The 19,362-nt window shown below is 47.2% G+C and overlaps 1 protein-coding gene across 2 annotated transcripts in view; it reads right to left on the reverse strand.

The window, feature by feature from the left end:
* Positions 1–19,362, reverse strand: part of CACNG5 (calcium voltage-gated channel auxiliary subunit gamma 5) — a 55,129-nt gene that overhangs the window by 30,835 nt on the left and 4,932 nt on the right. The window contains exon 1 of one of the 2 annotated variants that reach the window (XM_028713087.2): positions 11,956–12,696. The exons of the other annotated variant lie outside the window; for it this stretch is intronic. The gene's annotated coding sequence lies outside the window, so the exon portion shown is untranslated. Of the gene's footprint in view, positions 1–11,955; positions 12,697–19,362 lie in introns of those variants that run through there. 2 annotated transcript variants of the gene reach the window in all.

The raw sequence follows: 19,362 nt of genomic DNA on the forward strand, positions 1-19,362 counted from the left end.
AAAGGAGCTGGAGAGATGAAGCACAACTTCTTGCACTCCTTTTGGCCCCCTCCTTCAAAAACTTCCAGTTGCCAAGCAGGCACCCCTCTATCTGGGGGATGGGATACCGTCAAGTATCTCCACTTGGTTGGTGGTGGGCCATGGGGAACTCTTGACAAGCATCCACCTACATTGACTGTCAAGGTCAGCCACAGAACTGCAGCCAATCCCAGCTCCTGGACAAGTGTACCTATAAAGCCCACATGTATTCTTCCTGATGGGTGAAGAGGTCCTTGTAGCAGCTGAAATGGGTCTGCCAAAAGGCTTCTCATCAAGGTACAGATCTGCTTAGCTTGTGCAATGGAACTGAAGCATGCAGCTTCAACATACTCTGGGCAAATGGAACCCCATATATTTTGAGAACTGTCACTCTACGGCAGGGGATAATTGCTCATAAGAGATTCTTGTGAAGAAGTTATATTGACTGAGCTGTCTCAGGATACAGTTTGCCTTTCAGAAGGAGTGGTTATATTCAAGTATGTTGGGTCCGCAATACACACACTTCTTTCTGTGAAGAACGCGTTCTACAGCCTCTACAGCTTCTACTTGCTTCCACTTTTGAGGATGCTGTCCTCCTTTGTAAAGATTCCATTTTGAAGAAACAAACAAACAAAGGAAGAACAATACCTAAACTACTCTGGGCTCTTGCACAGACGCCACACCTTGCCTGCAACGGAAGCTCTTGAGCGATAAATTATTCCCTCACCCTCCTAACCTAGTCTTGTAGGCAGCAACTCTCTGTTAAGTCTTGTGCCTTAATTTAAACCTTGCTGCAACAGTGCAAAGCATTCCCACCTACAAAAGAGTCACATTTGCCACTAAAATTAGCCGGAACATGTGTCATTTTGCGAATTCAAAAGGAAAAGAAAACACGGAAACAAAAGAGGCTTGGCCAGAACAAGCACCTTGTGTGTTAATGTCCCTGCGGTAGGATGAAATCATTAGCTCCGTTTTTTGTTACCTCTACAATGTCTAAAGTGCTGCCTTTTCAAAAGGCGCCCTGCCAAGAAGGCCGCTCCTTCCTCTCTGTCAATGCAGCTCCTCACTGGGCCCTGTAATCACAGCAAACTCTACTAATAGGAAGCAATTCCCAGCAAGAACTTGGTTCTGGGAGTTGCCCAAACAGCTAGGGAAGGGACAAGCTTTGTCAAGCTGACAAGAGCTTTCTTTAAGGCAAGCCAGCTTCCACCTGCTCGCTGAAGAATGGCTTGGATGTGGTGGTAAGGAGAGGCAAGGGAGAGCAGAAGAGGAGGAGGAGGAAGAAGAAGAGCTTAATTCATTTTGGAGGTCCGTTCTTAACCTGAAACTGTTCTTAACCTGAGGTACTACTTTAGCTAATGGGGTCTCCCGCTGCCGCCACGTGATTTCTGTTCTCATCCTGAAGCAAAGTTCTTAACCCGAGGTACTATTTCTGGGTTAGCGGAGTCTGTAACCTGAAGCGTCTGTACCCTGAAGCACCTGTAACCCAAGGTACCACTGTACAGTTATTGTGGCATGAATCCATGCTTGCAATTGTGACAGAAATTCTCACAACCAAGAGTCTTAGGTAAGGAAAGGGCAGAACTTTTCTCCAATCAGACAAGCAATTGCGGCAGCCGAAACCTTTCTCAACCAAAGCAAAACACTTCACAAAACACTTAGTTGGATGCTAGGTATATTGTACAACTGCAACACTTACATATCCACAGTATCTTCACAAGGGAAGAGGATGGAGAGAAAACCAGAACAATTCCCCACACCTCTGTGACCTCACAGTCACATCCCCTTGACTTCCTAGCAACCCTGCCAATTCTGGTGGGCACCAAACTCTAAGCCATTTTTAGCCTTTGTCAAAAATCAACATTTGCAATGCTCCTTGCTGCAGTTTGCCGATTCCAGCCTTTTATTTTGTTTATTTTATTTTGTTTATCTAGAAATAACTACCCCTGCCCTTCTAATGTCAATGTACTACTCAGGGCTCTTTAGCAACATTTTAAAACCACAGTACACTAAATATATATATCAGAGCTGGAAAGAATCCAACAGCAAACACACATCAAACATCCATTTAGAAGCCGCAATGAGCAAGACCATAAGACCTTAGCAGGCAAACGCCTGCCAGAATGCCAATTCAAAGGCTAGCCTATAGATTTCTCATCCCCACCCACTTTATTTTCCTCTATTTGTGGTTTAAAATGTGGGTAAATACAGCAAGGAGTAGGGTGACTAGTTACACGTTGTGCATGCTAATTCATATGGCTATATACCAACGTAGAAATAATTGCTGTGATTTTAAACAGAAGCATAATAAATCTTACCAAGAATGGGGAAGATGACTGTGAGCTGGGACTCAGCTACACAGCTGCAAATTATACGTTTTAAATGTGTGGTGTGATATACAAATGTGACAACAGATGGTGACAGTGAGTTATGCAAAATTCAATGTATTTTCCAAAACGATTTTTTTAAAAAAGCATTTTCACAGTGTTTTTAAAAAATGTTTTTAATGTGTGACATTTTAATGTATTTTTAATCTTTGTTGGAAGCCGCCCAGAGTGGCTGGGGAAACCCAGCCAGATGGGCAGGGTACTAATTATTATTATTATTATTATTATTATTATTATTATTATTATTATTATTATTTGTGTGTGTGTGTAGATTCCAGGTTACCTATGTGTCCACTTCAAGGCTTTTTTTGCTCTCCCTTGCAGTGGTTCTTTATCTTTAATAGATGCTTCAACTGGACACTCCTTCAAAGAGAGGCCTGTCCCCTTTGAAGTAGGGCAAATGTTCCCCTAGCTCAGGATGGTGGTGGTTGAAACAATGAATAATCTGACACAGTAATTGTGTCAGAGGGAGTGCACACCTGTGCACATGTGTGTGACAGAGCAGGTACACTTTCCCTCCAACATTTCTCCAACGAAAATAGGGACATTCTAGTCCATAATGATAATTATAATAATAATTTATTTATACCCCACCCATGTGACTGGGTTGTCTCAGCCTCTCTGGGTGGCTTTCAACATATATAGGACATTTAATATTAAAAAAACCTCAAAACATGTCCCTATACAGGGCTGCCTTTATATGTCTTCTAAAGGTTGTATAGTTTATCTCATTGACTTGGGGCTCACAGGACTCCATTTCTCCAATGAAAATGGGAAATTCCTAAGGAAAAGTGGGATACTCCTGAATCAAATCAGAAACAGGATGGCTTTTGTAAAACTAGGGCTGTCCCTGGAAAACAGGGGCACTTCGAGGGTCTCTGCACATAGACATGCAAGTATATATCGTGGGAGGCAGACAGAAGTGAAAACCACTGCACTCCAAATGAGCATCTGTTCTGTACAAGATTTATCATTTTATTGTTATTTATTACATTTTTCAAGGACTCTTCTCTCCCAAAGGAGCCCAGGGCACTTAACAGAATGAACAGAAATAAAAGAAAACAATTCCAGCCTGTACTGCAAGAAATCTCATTTTACACATTTCTTTTAGATACCGTTCGTTAGAAGCAGTGGAACTGCTTGCAAAGCCTGTGATAGGACTAGTAAAGGTAAAGGTACCCCTGCCCATACGGGCCAGTCTTGCCAGACTCTAGGGTTGTGTGCTCATCTCACTCTATAGGCCGGGAGCCAGCGCTGTCCGCAGACACTTCCGGGTCACGTGGCCAGCGTGACAAGCTGCATCTGGCGAGCCAGCGCAGCACACGGAACGCCGTTTACCTTCCCGCTGGTAAGCGGTCCCTATTTATCTACTTGCACCCGGGGGTGCTTTTGAACTGCTAGGTTGGCAGGCGCTGGGACCGAATGACGGGAGCGCACCCCGCTGTGGGGATTCGAACCACCGACCATGCGATCGGCAAGTCCTAGGCGCTTAGGTTTTCCCCACAGCGCCACCCGCGTCCATTTCATGGAGGTAAAGGTAAAGGTAAAGGGACCCCTGATCATTAGGTCCAGTCGTGACCGACTCTGGGGTTGCGGTGCTCATTTCACTTTATTGGCTGAGGGAGCCGGCGTACGTGTGGCCAGCATGACTAAGCCACTTCTGGCGAACCAGAGCAGCGCACGGACACGCCGTTTACCTTCCCGCCGGAGCAGTACCTATTTATCTACTTGCACTGGTGTGCTTTCGAACTGTTAGGTTGGCAGGAGCAGGGACCGAGCAACGGGAGCTCACCCCATCGCAGGGATTCGAACTGCCGACCTTCTGATCGGCAAGTCCTAGGCTCTTGTGGTTTAACCCACAGCGCCACCCGCATCCCATTTCATGGAGGAGAGGGCCATAAAAGGCTACTCACCAACAATGGCGATGCTTCTGCAGACCAGCTGGCAGAAACCACAGGAGGGGAGAGTGCTCTGGTGTTTTGGTCCTGTTTGTAAGTTTCCCCATAGGCATCTGGTCGGCCACTGTGAAACCAAGAAGCAGGACTACATGGTTCCGTGGCCTGATCCACCAGGGGTCGTCTTATGTTCTTGTATCGCCTGGCTGTGAGTCGTGAAGGCCGCTCCCTGCAAGGCCCTTTCCACCTGGCCTAGGGGGCGAGGCCCAGACTTGCCAGCTCTACTAAAGGGGCTCTTGGTGAGACCAGGGGAATGCCTGACAATAAACCCTAACTATGGGATTGTTTTGCCCCATCTTTTTCTGCCTGCCAAACAGCCGTGTATCTTATGACAATGTTTTATTCTTTTGTTAATTATGCTGTTTTAAATGTGTATTTCATACAATCATACCTCGGGATGAATACGCTTCAGGTTAAGCATTTTCGGTTTGTGCTCCACGGCGACCTGGAAGTAACGGAGTGTGTTACCTCCGGGTTTTGCCACCCGCGCATGCATAGATGCTCAAAATGACATCATGCGCGGAAGCGGCAAAACACTACCTGCACATATGCAGATGCACAGTCGTGTGTTACGTTCACTTCAGGATGCGAACGGGGCTCCAGAACGGATCCCGTTCGCATCCAGAGGTACCACTGTATTTGACTTCATTTAGTAATGGGTTTTTTTCTTTTTGAAATGTTTACGATTTTTTTTGTTAACTTTGTTTTAAATATGTATTCTGTAGTTGACCTCCTTTGTAATGTTTTATTTTGAAATCTATTTCAGTTTTCTGCTAATTATGTTGCTTTGACTGTATACTCTGTATTTGACTTTCTTCAGAAATGTTTGATTCTGGCTTGTTTTATTGATGTTTTAATATGCCATAAACCACTTTTCTTAAAAATATAAAGTGGTATAGAAGTGAAATAAAACAAACAAACAAACAAACAAATTATAGAGCTGTTTTCGAACTCCAGCTCTTTTTGGACTACAACTTCCATCATCAGGACCAGTGGTCAGGGTTGATGGGGATTGTAGTCCAAAACAGCGGGAGACCCAAGTTTTGGAAACCCTATTATAGAGGAAGGGCATAGGTCTGCAATGGACAAAACCTCCAACAACCTTCACATCTAACATATTTGAAATGACGCATGTGATAGGTTTTGCTTTGTGAATGCTGATATTATAAAATCAGTAATAATAATAATAAAATTTTAAAAAGCAGTGGAACCGATGTGTGAGAAGTCAGCCTGCTAACCTTGCGAATGCAGCTGAAAATGCTTTTCTCTCTGGGAGGGGTGGGGAATGGCAAACACATAAGCAGGCATCTTGCGCCTTGCAACACCAGCACGTTCAAACTGGCATTGCGATAGAGCGCCAAGGAGTGCCAAGTATGATGAATGGGGTTTTGTTTTGTTTTGTTCTGGGAAAGAAAGCAAACTCATCCATTTCGCAGGCTGATATCATCGGAGAAGTTGCCCAGGCAGTTTGAAGAGCCTTATCCAGGAGGAACGTTTCGCAGAGGTTCTTAATGTGAAGCAATGGTGGGCTGGGGAGGCTGGGATACTAGTCTATGCATGCAGGGAAAGCAATGGACAAGAGGCCCTTGACAGATGTCCCAGTGCTGCCCAAGCTTTTCTTCCCAGGCAACTGGACCAAGTGTCCCCACACCTACGGCTCACCAAGCAGTTCCAGCAACCCACGGGCATGGCTGGCGTGCGTCCTGGGGGCATGGCATGCCTGTTAGGGTATAGTTCCGTTCCACCTTAAAAGGGTACAGGCATGACTGTTGTGTGTCACATGCCTGTTTACTTCCAGCACAGTCTGCTGGGAACTTCCGTTTGTATGTTGCTTTTGCTTTCTGCTGTTTTGCTGGAGATGAAGGGAAGCAGGCATGTTTTTTCCTTTGTCCCTGCTGCTGAATAAAATGCTGTAAAATACTGCTTACATATGGCTTTGTCCACCTCTTCTGCTGTGAGAAGATTTATTCACTCTGCTGATAGAGTGTGCAGGGGTCTCTAAACGTATCTGAGGCTTGTGTCGCTGATTGATGCTGTTCCAAAGGAGACCGGTGATTGTCCGGCCGCCGGCCGGTGGCTGGAGCCAGCTGGGGGCCTGCCTGATGTCCCTGTCTCCCCGGCAGTATCCCAACAGTGCCGCTCGCAGGGGCATGGTGTGCTGCCTGCGGGGCCATGGCGCCCGGCATGGTGGCAGGTGCGCGGCGTGTGTCCGGGGGGGTGGCTGTGATAGTAACCCCTCCCCGATGGTGCGGGGGACGGTGTTCTCCCCCCGCACCCCCCGCGCCCAGCTGCTCGTGCCTCGGTACGGCTTTTCCTATTATTCTGTATAAAGATGAGCAGATATTTACAACTGCACGTGTACACACACCTGTGTAAGCAAGGAATGTAGAAGCAATCACAGCAAACCTTGCTAGTGGCAGAAACAGTGCTAAGTGACTACAGTGGTACCTCGGGTTACATATGCTTCAGGTTACAGACGCTTCAGGTTACAGACGCTTCAGGTTACAGACTCCGCTAACCCAGAAATAGTACCCCGGGTTAAGAACTTTGCTTCAGGATGAGAACAGAAATTGTGCGGCGGCAGCAGGAGGCCCCATTAGCTAAAGTGGTGCTTCAGGTTAAGAACGGACCTCCAGAACAAATTAACCCGAGATACCACTGTACTGGCAGGAATGACTAGCGACCAACCTTTCGACTACCGTACTGTCAGAGGTGCATGGCTTGTGTCTGGCGTGTGCCCAAGTGCAGGGCTGCGCTGTGCCCCTACCTGCCTGTGACCCTCGGCGAGCACAAACAGGCATACACACCTGAAAGGCACACTCACACAGCCCTGCCAGCCCCACACTGCTTTGCGATGCTGCAGGGCTGTGTGAGGACTATGCAACAGGCATGCGCCATGAACAGGAAGGGTACGTCCCTGTTGCATCCTCACACATGCTCCTTGGATACATGTGTGTTGCACCTGCCAAGAGCTGCGGGTGGCTAGGGGCGCAGCAGCATGAGGCCGGCAGGCTGGGGAGGAGCAAAATGCACCCCCATGCGTCTGGGGGCACCACCCCTCTGGCCCTCCCTACACGAGGCCACACCTGTCTAAGGCTACACCTGTCTAAGGCTACGGCCCTCCAGTTGTTTTGGGACTACAATGCCCATCATCCCTGACCACTGGTCCTGTTAGCTAGGGATGATGGGAGTAGTAGTCCCAAAACGGCTGGATGGCCAAGTTTGGCCACCACTTCATTAAAGCACTATGGTACACTTTTGACATCCATGGCTTCCCCCAAAGAATTCTGGGAGATGGAGCTTGTTAATGGTGCTGAGAGTTATTATTCCCAATACAGCTTGGGTCCCACGAAGGAAGGGAGGTGAGATGTAAAGGTACAGAAATATTTTAAATTTCCTCATCCAAAAACAGCATAATCCTATGTATGTTCACATGGAAGTGAGTAATTCAATAGTTCACAGGGATTATGCCGAGAAAAGTGAGCCTACTCAGATGTAAGGTCTATTGAGTTCCATGAGAGTTCCTTCCAGGTAAACGTGTAGAGAGCTGCAGTCTTAAAGGTAAAGGTAAAGGGACCCCTGACCATTAGGTCCAGTCACGGACGACTCTGGGGTTGCGGTGCTCATCTCGCTTTAAAGGCTGAGGGAGCCAGTGTACAGCTTCCGGGTCATGTGGCCAGCATGACTAAGCTGCTTCTGGCGAACCATGGAAACACTGTTTACCTTCCCACCGGAGTGGTACCTATTTATCTACTTGCACTTTGATGTGCTTTCGAACTGCTAGGTTGGCAGGAGCAGGGACCAAGCAACGGGAGCTCACCCCGTTGCGGGGATTTGAACTGCCGACCTTCTGACTGGCAAGCCCTGGGCTCTGTGGTTTAACCCACAGCTCCACCCACGTCCCAGCTGCAGTCTTAATGAACCTCCTTATAAGTAGGAGAAATTTAAACTCAATTTCCCCATCAAACTCAATGGGAGTTTAAAGCTGAAATCCTATGCAGGCTTACCGAGGAGTAAGCCCCATTGAGCACACCCTCCACTTTGAAGTACTTAACTGGATGGATCATGCCTCTGTTTGGGTCAGAATATTAGGTCACAAAACTTTTCATTCCAACATTACATTGATTTAAGGGCCATTATTCAAAAAACAATCAGCTAATTGCCAATGTTCCTAAACTTGTACTATGCTAATTTTATCCTTTCTGGGGATAAAAAATATATATGTTTCATTCCTCTAAACTAGTCACGTACCAGTGGTAGTTTATTTTTATGGCTCTTAGCAGATTTATAGTCCAAAATATCATTCTCCTACATGTGAAAGTACATTTTCTCGTGTTTGGTGTAACAAAAATGTGTCAGGAGTAGTTCACTGCCACCCACCCCAGCAACCCATATGCTAATACTTAAAGCCAAATCTGAGGAAACCTTCGATATTCAAGGAATAAATTTTTTGGTATATAAATGAGCAAACAATGTGGAAACTAGAGACAGGCAGTTCCCAATTTACGCGGGGGTTACGTTCCGAAGCCCCGAGTGTCTAAGTGAAATCAGAAACAGTGGTGCCTCGGGTAAAGAATTTAATTCGTTCTGAAGGTCCGTTCTTAACCTGAAACTGTACTTAACCTGAAGCACCACTTTAGTTAATGGGGCTTCCCGCTGCCGCTGTGCCGCCAGAGCACGATTTCTGTTCTCATCCTGAAGCAAAGTTATTAACCCGAGGTACTATTTCTGGGTTAGTGGAGTCCGTACCCTGAAGCGTCTGTAACCTGAAGCGTCTGTAACCTGAGGTACCACTGTATATCTGAAACACCATTGGAAAAGCCTGCAAACACCCTCCAAACCTCTGGAAACCCTGGAAAAACCCTTTAAGAAACCAGCAGCACTTATGAGATGCTAAACTCCACCACAATCACTACCCTCCAAACTTCCAGGCTCAAAATTCCAACTCTCCACAGGCTTCAATGGTCAGTGCAAGGGCTCCTGGGATTGAACTTGCAAAGGCTTGTGGGATTGCTAGGCACTGTTTCTGTGTATTTTTGTTTTGTTTTTTGCCCTTTCTGCATTCTTTTAGGGCTGTTTTGCCATTTTTTTTCTAGTTTGGGAACAATGCACGTGTGCAGGGCGTGCATCCATTGAACCTGTGTAAATGGTGAGTTGCCTGCATTCACATAAACATAAGAAGTTTAAAGCAGCCCTCATAAGCAAAACTCCTAATAATGGGGAGCAAGAATGCTATTTGAGGCAGGGCAAAGAGAAGAGTCCTGTTGAACTCAGGACTGTTCTACTCTACCAGTTGGCCCCATACAAGGCACAGTCTGGGCCGGTGGAGATCCTCTCTGCTTTCCTTTGGAAGCACCTTCACAACAACGGTTTGGAAACTTGCAGAATATGGCAGTTAGCACACTTTTAGGAAACAGGTGTTTGGATCACATGCTATTATACACCAGTTAGATCGGCTGCCTGTTTATTTATGGACCCAGCACAACATGCTGATTTAAAGCCTGACTTGGCTATCTGAGGAAGCTACAGTAGTACCTCTAGTTGCAGACACGATCCGTTCCGGGGTGCCGTTCGCACCCTGAAAAGTCCGCAACTAGAGTGGCGCTTCTGTGTACGAGCAGAGCGTGATAGAGCGCTTCTGCACATGCGTGAAGCGTGCAGAACGCTTCTGCGTGTGAGGCGAAACCTGGAAGTATACACTTCCAGGTTTGTCACGTTCGCAAGCCGAAAAGATGCAACATGAACCTAATGCAACATGAGGTATGACTGTATCTGCACCCTGCCCTACTTGTAAGATTGGCATCTGAGGCCCCTGCTTTGTGTTCCACTGGTGAGAGTTGTTAAACTGGTGAGCACCAGGGACAGAGTCTTTCTTGAACACCATCTCCAACAAGATACCTTGTTTTGGAACACAGGAAGCTGCGTTACATTGGTGCATCTCGTTCAGTATTGTCTACACCAGGGTTTCCCAAAGTTGAGTCTCCAGCTGTTTTCGGACTACAGTTCCCATCATCCCCGAACACTGGTCCTGCTGGCTAGGGATGATACGAGTTGTAGTCCAAAAACAGCAGGAGACCCAAGTTTGGGAAACCCTGGTCTACACGGTCTCAAGAATGTCTCTCTCAGTCCTACGCAGGGGATATGCTACATGACCATTTGGAAAACCACAAAGACTTTTTCTTCTGGTGGTCTGCATTCAGGTCCGCTGTTGTAGACGCTGATCTGCTGCTGCTACACTTAATGCAATGTTTTGATGTTATTTCAATAACTGGAATCTTAGTATATGGCTTAGGTAGCAAGGTGCCTAAAAGGCGGGACATAAATCTAGTAAACTATCAAATAAGCAAACAAAACTACTCTTGGGAAGTCTCTCTCTCAGGCATGGCTCCTGTGAAAGTGGAATAACTCTGCATTCATTCCCAGGACGGCTGATGCTAAATGCAAGTGCTGCTCTTGCTATCTCACATGAAACAAACTTCTCCTGTTGTCGTTTATTAGCAGTCCATCTCCCCTGCCACTTGGCGAGAGCTTTCCAAGGGACCATGGGCATAGCTAGGATTTTTTTTTGGGGGGGGTAGGACTTTTGTCGGGGGGGGGCGTGCAGAACCGACCTGATTAGTCAGTTAGTTAAGTATTTATATTACTTCATTCAGGGGGCAGGGCAGCTCCTCCTCCCTGCACCCCTAGCTACACCCATGCAAGGGACCCAGCTGAGGTCAAGGTTCAAAGGCCACCACTTGTGAAAAGCTGCAGGGATTCCAGACTCCATCCCGATTCAGAGACCGATAGTGTCCTGCTGGTGAGTGGAGCGCAGCTTTTCTTACTGGGGTGCCACAGACGGAGTAGGAGAAGAAACAGCTTTGCCTCTGCCTTCCGGGGTCCACCATTCCACAGCCCCCACCACTACCCACAGCTAAGTCACAGTCACCCAAGAACTGCAACATCAGGCGGTGGCTTGCGCACCTGAACCAGCCTCCCAGGTTCACAAGCGCAGGCAGAACTTTCACATCGCTTCAAGCGCAGGTCAGTGGAGACCGCTCACACGTTCAGCTAAACCCAAGAGTCGCCAAGCGTTACAGGGTGAGCTGCGTGTGTGGACCAGGGAGGAAAGAGAGAGGTTCTCGGCTACCCAGGCACGCCACCCACCCTGGCCTTCCGCGGATGCTCCAATAAAAGCGACAATCGCCTGCCTCGAGTCGTCGGGGTCCCCGTGACACGACACGCCGCTCCACTCTCGCCAGGTCTCACCCCAGAACCGCCTCCAGCCTCCAAGGGGAAAGGTGGTTGTCCCGAATATCCCCACATCCAAGGGAACACCGAGGGCACCCAAAGCGCGGCTCTGGGAGTCAAAGTTGCGCACGAGCCCAGGACTCCAGAATCGCTCTCTTTCTCACACACAATACACAGAGTCCTCTTTGCTGATCGGCACATGGCCAGGGCGCAACGAACACCTCCCCACAAACGTCTTACGACCCCCACCTCCAAAGAAGCAGAGCCCCGAGATTTCTTCGCCTTGCACTCCGCGCTCTCCCTAGGACGCACAGGTTGTCACCCTCCTCCCTTCCTCGCCAATTCAAAGAGGGAGTCGCTCTTACCTTTGGGCGCCAGGTGACTCCGGAGCTCCCCTTTGCAAAGGACCCGAGCTCCCCGCACTTTAGATGCTCCCCTTCCGCCTAGGTTGCGGGGTGGCGACGCTCCGATCCGAGGCAGTGGAACTGGGGCGCGCGGCTGCGAGGGTCTCTAACTGGAGCGCTGGAAGGGCGCGCGGAGTTCCGTGCTGCTCCAGCGCCGCGCTTTTTATCCCTCGCCCGCCCGCCTCCCCTCGGGGCGTTGCTTCGAGGGGCGGCCAGCGCGGGAGGGAGGGGGGCCCCCTAGAGGAGAAGAGGCGCGAAGGCGGCGTGCCGGCAGGAGGAGCTGGTGGCAGCAGCGGGGAGTGTTCCTGCAGAGACCCCCCTTCCCCAACCCACAAAGGCTTCCCTCGGCTGGGCAGCCTCTTTGGCAGCTGCACCCAGGACGCGGAGGGGAGGGGGATCCTGGGCATCGCTGCTGAATTACAGCAGCCAGAAAGCTCGAGGGCTCGCTTCCCCGCAGAGACACGGAGGGGAGAAGAGGACGGAGGCTGGAACAGGCTCAAGGATGCCGGACGGGGCGGGGAGACCCCCCCCCCTGGTCTCCTCCTCTTGCCACCCCCTGGAATAACCGGCAGGCTGATGGAGAGTGCCCTGAGACATCTAAAATTAGACACCTGCCACCCGCCCCATCAGATCCAGGAAGTGCCTCACTGAAGGTCAACAAGGTCGGAACCAGCAGGGTCCTTAACGGGAGATCCTAACCTAACCAACCACCGCTGGAGCTCTCTCTTTGTTGTTAAGAAATGAGTACATTTCCATTTTTAAATCCCGCCCCCGCCCCCATCTGTGAAAGCTCTTTAAGAAAAAACGACAGGGAACCACTCTAGCAAGTGGGGCAGTATACCAATCAAACAAATAAAATTTAAACTATAGACGTATTTAAAAAATAAATAAAAGAATTGAAGGTATGATTCATGCCAGTTAGAAATCCCTTTCATTTCAATGGGATACTCAAAGCACATGTTTAACTCTCTAATAGAAGTTAAGGGAATGAGAACTAGCTCTCTCTAACCTTGGATGAAACATGCCCTGTGTGTATGTGTGGTTATGATTATCAAAAATATGCTAAAATTACGGTCGTGCTCTGCAGTTGAAGGCTTACACAAATGGCTGAAAATTCGTTACAAGGCTTAGTCGGTTTCCAAAATCTATCCAGGTCCTTTGCAACTTTGGGACTTTACTAAAGCTTGGGGTGGTAGTAATTAAGCAGGGATTACAACCTTTCTGGGACACGGATGGCGCTGTGGGTTAAACCACAGAGCCTAGGACTTGCCGATCAGAAGTTTGGTGGTTTGAATCCCCGTGACTGGGTGAGCTCCCGTTGCTCATTCCCTGCTCCTGCCAACCTAGCAGTTCAAAAGCACGTCAAAGTGCAAGTAGATAAATAGGTACTGCTCCGGCGGGAAGGTAAACGGTGTTTCCGTGCGCTGCTCTGGTTCGCCAGAAGCGGCCTAGTCATGCTGGCAACATGACCCGGAAGCTGTACGCCGGCTCCCTCGGCCAATAAAGCGAGATGAGCACCGCAACCCCAGAGTCGGTCACAACTGGACCTAATGGTCAGGGGTCCCTTTGCCTTTTACAACCTTTCTGCTTGCATGTCCATCATTTGAGACTGCGCTGTCAAGTGATGACTTGGACATGTGAGTAAACTGACAGAAACAAAACACTGCGTGCCACACCTCATACACAACACTTTTCAATGGGAGCAATTGACACATTGATTGCACTGGCTGCCAATTAACTGCCAAGGTAGCTTAAAGGTGTTGGTATTGCTGTACAAAGTCCTATATAGCTTGGGACTTGGATAGCCTCAGCCTTTACATAGCCAACCAGTCCCTGCATTCTGCAGGAGTGAGCATGCTGCAGATACCATCCTGTCAATACAGTGGTACCTCTGGTTATGAACACTTCAAGTTACAAGCTCTGCTAACCCCAAAGTAGCTGCTCCTGGTTGTGAATTTTGCCCCAGGATGTGACCGGGAACCGTGTGACGGAGGTGTGTGCGCAGCGGAAGGCCCCATTAGCGAAAGCGTGCCTCAGGAGAAGAACGGTTTCAGCTTAAGAACGGACCTCTGGAACGAATTAAGTTCGTAACCAGAGGTACCACTGTAGGTCAATTCTTCATGATGCTACAATCAGGCCTTTAGTGTGTGATACCTGCTCATTAAAGGTAAAGGTAGCCCTGCCCGTACGGGCCAGTCTTGACAGACTCTAGGGTTGTGCACCCATCTCACTTAAGAGGCCGGGGGCCAGCGCTGTCCAGAGACACTTCCGGGTCACGTGGCCAGCGTGACAAAGCTGCATCTGGCAAGCACACGGAAACACCGTTTACCTTCCCTCCAGTAAGCGGTTCCTATTTATCTACTTGCACCCAGGGGTGCTTTCGAACTGCTAGGTTGGCAGGCTCATTGGAACCCCCTATATATTGGACAGGCACAGCCTTTTTGTTTGATTTTTGGTGCCTGCTAAGGACGTTCCTGGAAGTGAGAGCTGGACCATAAAGAAGGCTGATTGCCGAAGAATTGATGCTTTTGAATTATGGTGCTGGAGGAGACTCTTGAGAGTCCCATGGACTGCAAGAAGATCAAACCTATCCATTCCTAAGAAAATCAGCCCTCAGTACTCACTGGAAGGAGAGATCCTGAAGCTGAGGCTCCAATACTTTGGCTACCTCATGAGAAGAGAAGACTCCCTGGAAAAGACTCTGATGTTGGGAAAGATGGAGGGCACAAGGAGAAGGGGACGACAGAGGACGAGATGGTTGGACAGTGTTCTCGAAGCTACCAGCATGAGTTTGACCGAACTGCGGGAGGCAGTGGAAGACAGGAGTGCCTGGCGTGCTCTGGTCCATGGGTCACGAAGAGTCGGACATGACTAAACGATTAAACACCACGACGTTCCTCTTTCAACAAGTCTTCTAAATGGAAATCTTTATCTTAATTGGTATCCGTATTGATTTTCTGTGTGTGCCATTGTTGTTTTTATGGCTTTTAAAAAGAAAGTTTTTTATAGATGCAAGTGTTTTAATTGCCCCAAGCTAATTTTAATATTTTTTTAAACTGATTTTGTTAAGAGGTACAAACTTGGAAAAAAGAACAGAAAGTGTAAAACGTAAAATATCACAGCCTGGAAAGACAAAAATACAGCACAGCTCTAAAAGAACTACAAAGTACTGACTCAATGTTTTAATTGATTTTATATATGCAACTATTCTATATATGTTTTATGACTTTGTATATTTGCTCCAGGATGCCTCATGGGAGGTGATGCATCAATGAAACAAACAAACATGCAAACAATAGTGAATCATGGAGTGTTGAGTAATGCAGTGATGAAGAGAAACAAATGCCATTCAAGCATACATCAACCAGTCCAGGGAACTTCACTCTCAGCCTACAATATTAGCAACATCCAAGATCAGGAATTGTGTCCAGGGAGAGCTCTAGATCTTTTAGCTCTCTATCTGGGGCAAGAGTCCTCCAGTGTGTCTGAGGCTGCACCCCAAAGAAATGATGTGAGCAACGCACTCTTTCGCACCATAGAGTTTCGTGTCCAGGGGGTCCCTTTTCTAGGGAGATTAAAGATAAAGATAAAACTTTATTCGCATTAGCCAATGGGCATAGCAACAGCAAAACATTACAGTATACGCAGAAAAGGAAATTTGATATGAGCACAATTTAAAGTCAGCCGTCAGTTAGTGGCCCTTATTCTGATTGCCCCTGCTATGAACCTAGCAACCTTTGCTGCTATCTGCTTATTTTGATCTGACAAAAGAAAGGACATTGTGGCAGTGGTTGAGCGCCCTGGGATGGTTAGTACGAGTGGGGTGATGATCTCGTTCCTCAGGTCTTTGTAGAGAGTGCAAGACAGGAGGACATGTGCCGCTGTTTCGGTGCTACCATCTCCAAAGGGGCAAAGACGTTTCTCAGGCGGGATCTTTTGGAATCGACCCTCAAGTACCGCAGATGGCAAAACACCCAGTCTTGCAAGTGTAAAAGCATGTCTGTATTTTGGGATAATAAGTTTGTGCAGATATGGGGCCAGAGAATCAAAATGGAGAGGTGGAAAATGAACCTACCAAGGGCAGAATTTCCTTATAGTGGCCAGGTTGTTCTGATGCTCGATATCTTTTAGATGTTGACCAGTTAGACTGTTTGCTTTAGTAGGGCCCATAGTGACTAGGTGTTGTGGGGATAGGCCACAAGAGTGAAGTTTTTGATAGACGGTTTTAAGCCAGGCACTTTTATAGGAGTCTTGATGTACAGTGGTACCTTGGGTTAAGTACTTAATTTGTCTGGAGGTCTGTTCTTAACCTGAAACTGTCCTTAACCTGAAGCACCACTTTAGCTAATGGGGCCTCCTGCTGCTGCCGTGCCACCAGAGCATGATTTCTGTTCTCATCCTGAAGCAAAGTTCTTAAACCGAGGTAGTATTTCTGGGTTAGCGGAGTCTGTAACCTGAAGCGTATGTAACCTGAAGCGTATGTAACCCGAGGTACCACTGTACTAGGGGAGTCTTGATGTACTAGGGTTTCTAGGGAGATTATGCCACTCACTTAACTCCTGTGGTCCTTCCTTCAACCTCCTCCTGACCGCCCAGCAGTGCTGTTTTTCTAGAAAAAGGGGTTCCAGAACTTATCATGAACTTGTTCTCTTACAGTGGGAATGGCACCCACCTGAGAGGTGATGGAACTGAGTTCCAGTGACTTCTGGCTGGGGAAAAAAGCCCTGCCTCCCAGGCATCAAGGAAGCTCAGAGTGGATGGTCCTGGAAGCAAAATTTAGGTTGCCAGGTAGAGTGCTAAAAGCTAGGGCCTCCAAGGTAGCTTCCTCTGAAAGAGGAATTCCTCCTCACTGGCCCAAATAGGACTAATTTAGCCAGCTAGCCCTGGTGATCATCTAATGTTTATTGGATGTCTTCCCCCCCCCAATTGATTTTTGAATTCTGAATTTATTGTTATTCACGTTTTATACTGTATTTTATGCTGTTTTTTGTTGCATCAATTAAGTGTTTTAAATTTGTTGTTAACCGCCCTGAGCCCAGTTTTCTGAACCAGCAAGGGCAGGGTATAAATAAAATTATTTATTATTCTTATTATTATTATTATTATTATTATTATTATCAGCTGGACAGGTGCCATTACTTAGTCTCAATGCTTGGATGAGCCAATAATGTTGGGAGGCGGAGTTTGGATCAGATAGGCACTGGGGAGAAATTTAGGACAGGCTGGGTCTGTACAAAAGGGACGGGCTGTGCTTGAACTGGGATGCAACCAGATTGCTGGCACTTAAAATAAAAACTTAAAATGATGGTGGGTGGGGGGAGCCAACAGGAGCTGAAGTGGTTCTGGTTTGGAATAAAGCTTCCCCCTCACATCAAGAAACAGTTCAGCCTGAATACAACCTGATAATAAGTGAATATTTAAGTTTTGATAATAAATTTGAAACATCCTGTGCACCCAGAAGAATTATTGCACATGAAAGGCACAAGTTCTTCACTAGAACTCCGAGTGAGGGAGAAAGCACACTAACCCATCTGTGACCAACTTAGTTTAAAGCTGTTCCCACGAACTTCTGAATTTGTGGAGCTTTTGAATATCAAGATTAGCATGCAACATGAAGCCAGGCAGACGGAGATCCAGATCACTGTGACTGTTTTAACCCTCGGGTGGGAAGCAGATTTGTAAGAACAAGTTGCTGAAAGCAATGGAGAGGATGAAGGCAGAGAAAAGCAAAATGGCGGCCTACAAAAATGCACTTGGCTGGCAAAACACTTGGTTTCTTCTTTGCTCTGACATATTAGGAATGTCAAAGCAGCTATGAAAAAAGGGATTACAATTGTTTGGGGTGGGAATGTTAATTGCTTGTTTAACAATTTCAGTTAGACCATTAATTCCAGAATCTAAAATTCCCTGGTGGCACCACTGAATGGAGATTTCCTCTCTGTAATCTACCATTTTTGAAGTACACACCTAAGGAGCAATCCTATGATTCCTGGGAGGGCATGCTTCCAGAGTTATAAAAGTAACCATATTGTCCTCTACTTCATAGGTCTTTGGGGTTATGACTCCATATCTGTTAACTGTTCTCTGATCCAAGTTGGCTTACATTTATTTTGTCATAAGGACATAGGTAAGCCCTTCTAGATCAGGCCAAAGGCCCACCTGATACAGCATTCATGACTAGCCTTATCCTCCATGAATTTGTCTAATCCCCCGCTAAAGCTATCCAAGTTGGAGGACATCACAGTATTTTGTGGTAACCTTTGTCACTATTTATTTCTTTTATTGAATTTATATACCACCCTGTACCCAGAGTGCAAGTAGATAAATAGGTACCACTCTGGTGGGAAATGGCGTTTCCATGTGCTGCTCTGGTTTCGCCAGAAGCGGCTTAGTCATGCTAGCCACATGACCCCAAAAAACTGCGGACAAACGTCGGCTCCCTCGGCCAGTAAAGCAAGATGAGCACCGCAACCCCAGAGTCGTTCGCGACTGGACTTAACTGTCAGGGGTCCTTTACCTTTTTTTTACCCAGAGGTCTCAGGGTGGTTTACAGAATAAAACCACAAAATGCGCAATCAAAGCAACAACAACAACAACAACAACAACAACAACAACAACCCAATAATCCCCCCCCCCAAATCACCCACATTTTTAAAGGGCAATTTGTGTACTGAAGTAGATTTATTTGCATTTCAGTATTGTGGCGGTGGTTAAAAAAAGATTCCCTGCTCTCTCTCACTTTAGCTTACAGGCATAGTAGCCTGCCATCTGGACTGGCATGTTTTGAAGCTCCCAACTTTTCAGAGCGATTTGGGTTTCCAATTATCTGAATGCAGAAGCGAGAGGTAAAATCCGAGAGCTTCCGTAAAAAGGAATTATCCCAGGATGAATACATTGGATATAAAATTTGCATATTGATAAATTCCTTTCCCCCCATTTTTTTTCATTTCAAAATAAATTTAACCACGAGTTTCAGCTCCCCCTTCTCCCTTTGCTTCTTCCCTTCCACACTGCCCCCTTTTTCTCCTTCAGAAGTGGATTTTGTGCCAAGGGTACACTTGACCCTCGTCCTGGAGTCAAACTGGCATGTGGAGTGTTATTTGAGTCACGTGGTAGGATGGCTGAGTGTGCAGTTGGATTAAAAATATATATGCAGCTGGGGGGGAAATTGTGCAGTTGGAAAGCAGAGAATGTGCAGTGGGAAAAATGAGGGAAACTTATCCTGTTTATGTGCTTATTGAGCATTTAAGTGGCAGGCAGGGCTTTTTTTCCAGCTGGAACTTGCCGGAACTCCGTTCCAGAACTTCTTAGAATTTTCCATTCTAAGAGAATGAGGGAGGAGTTCATGGTGAGTTCTGGAACCTCTAT

The sequence above is a fragment of the Podarcis muralis genome, chromosome 2 (genome assembly GCF_964188315.1).
Source record: "Podarcis muralis chromosome 2, rPodMur119.hap1.1, whole genome shotgun sequence".
Classification (NCBI taxonomy): domain Eukaryota; kingdom Metazoa; phylum Chordata; class Lepidosauria; order Squamata; family Lacertidae; genus Podarcis; species Podarcis muralis.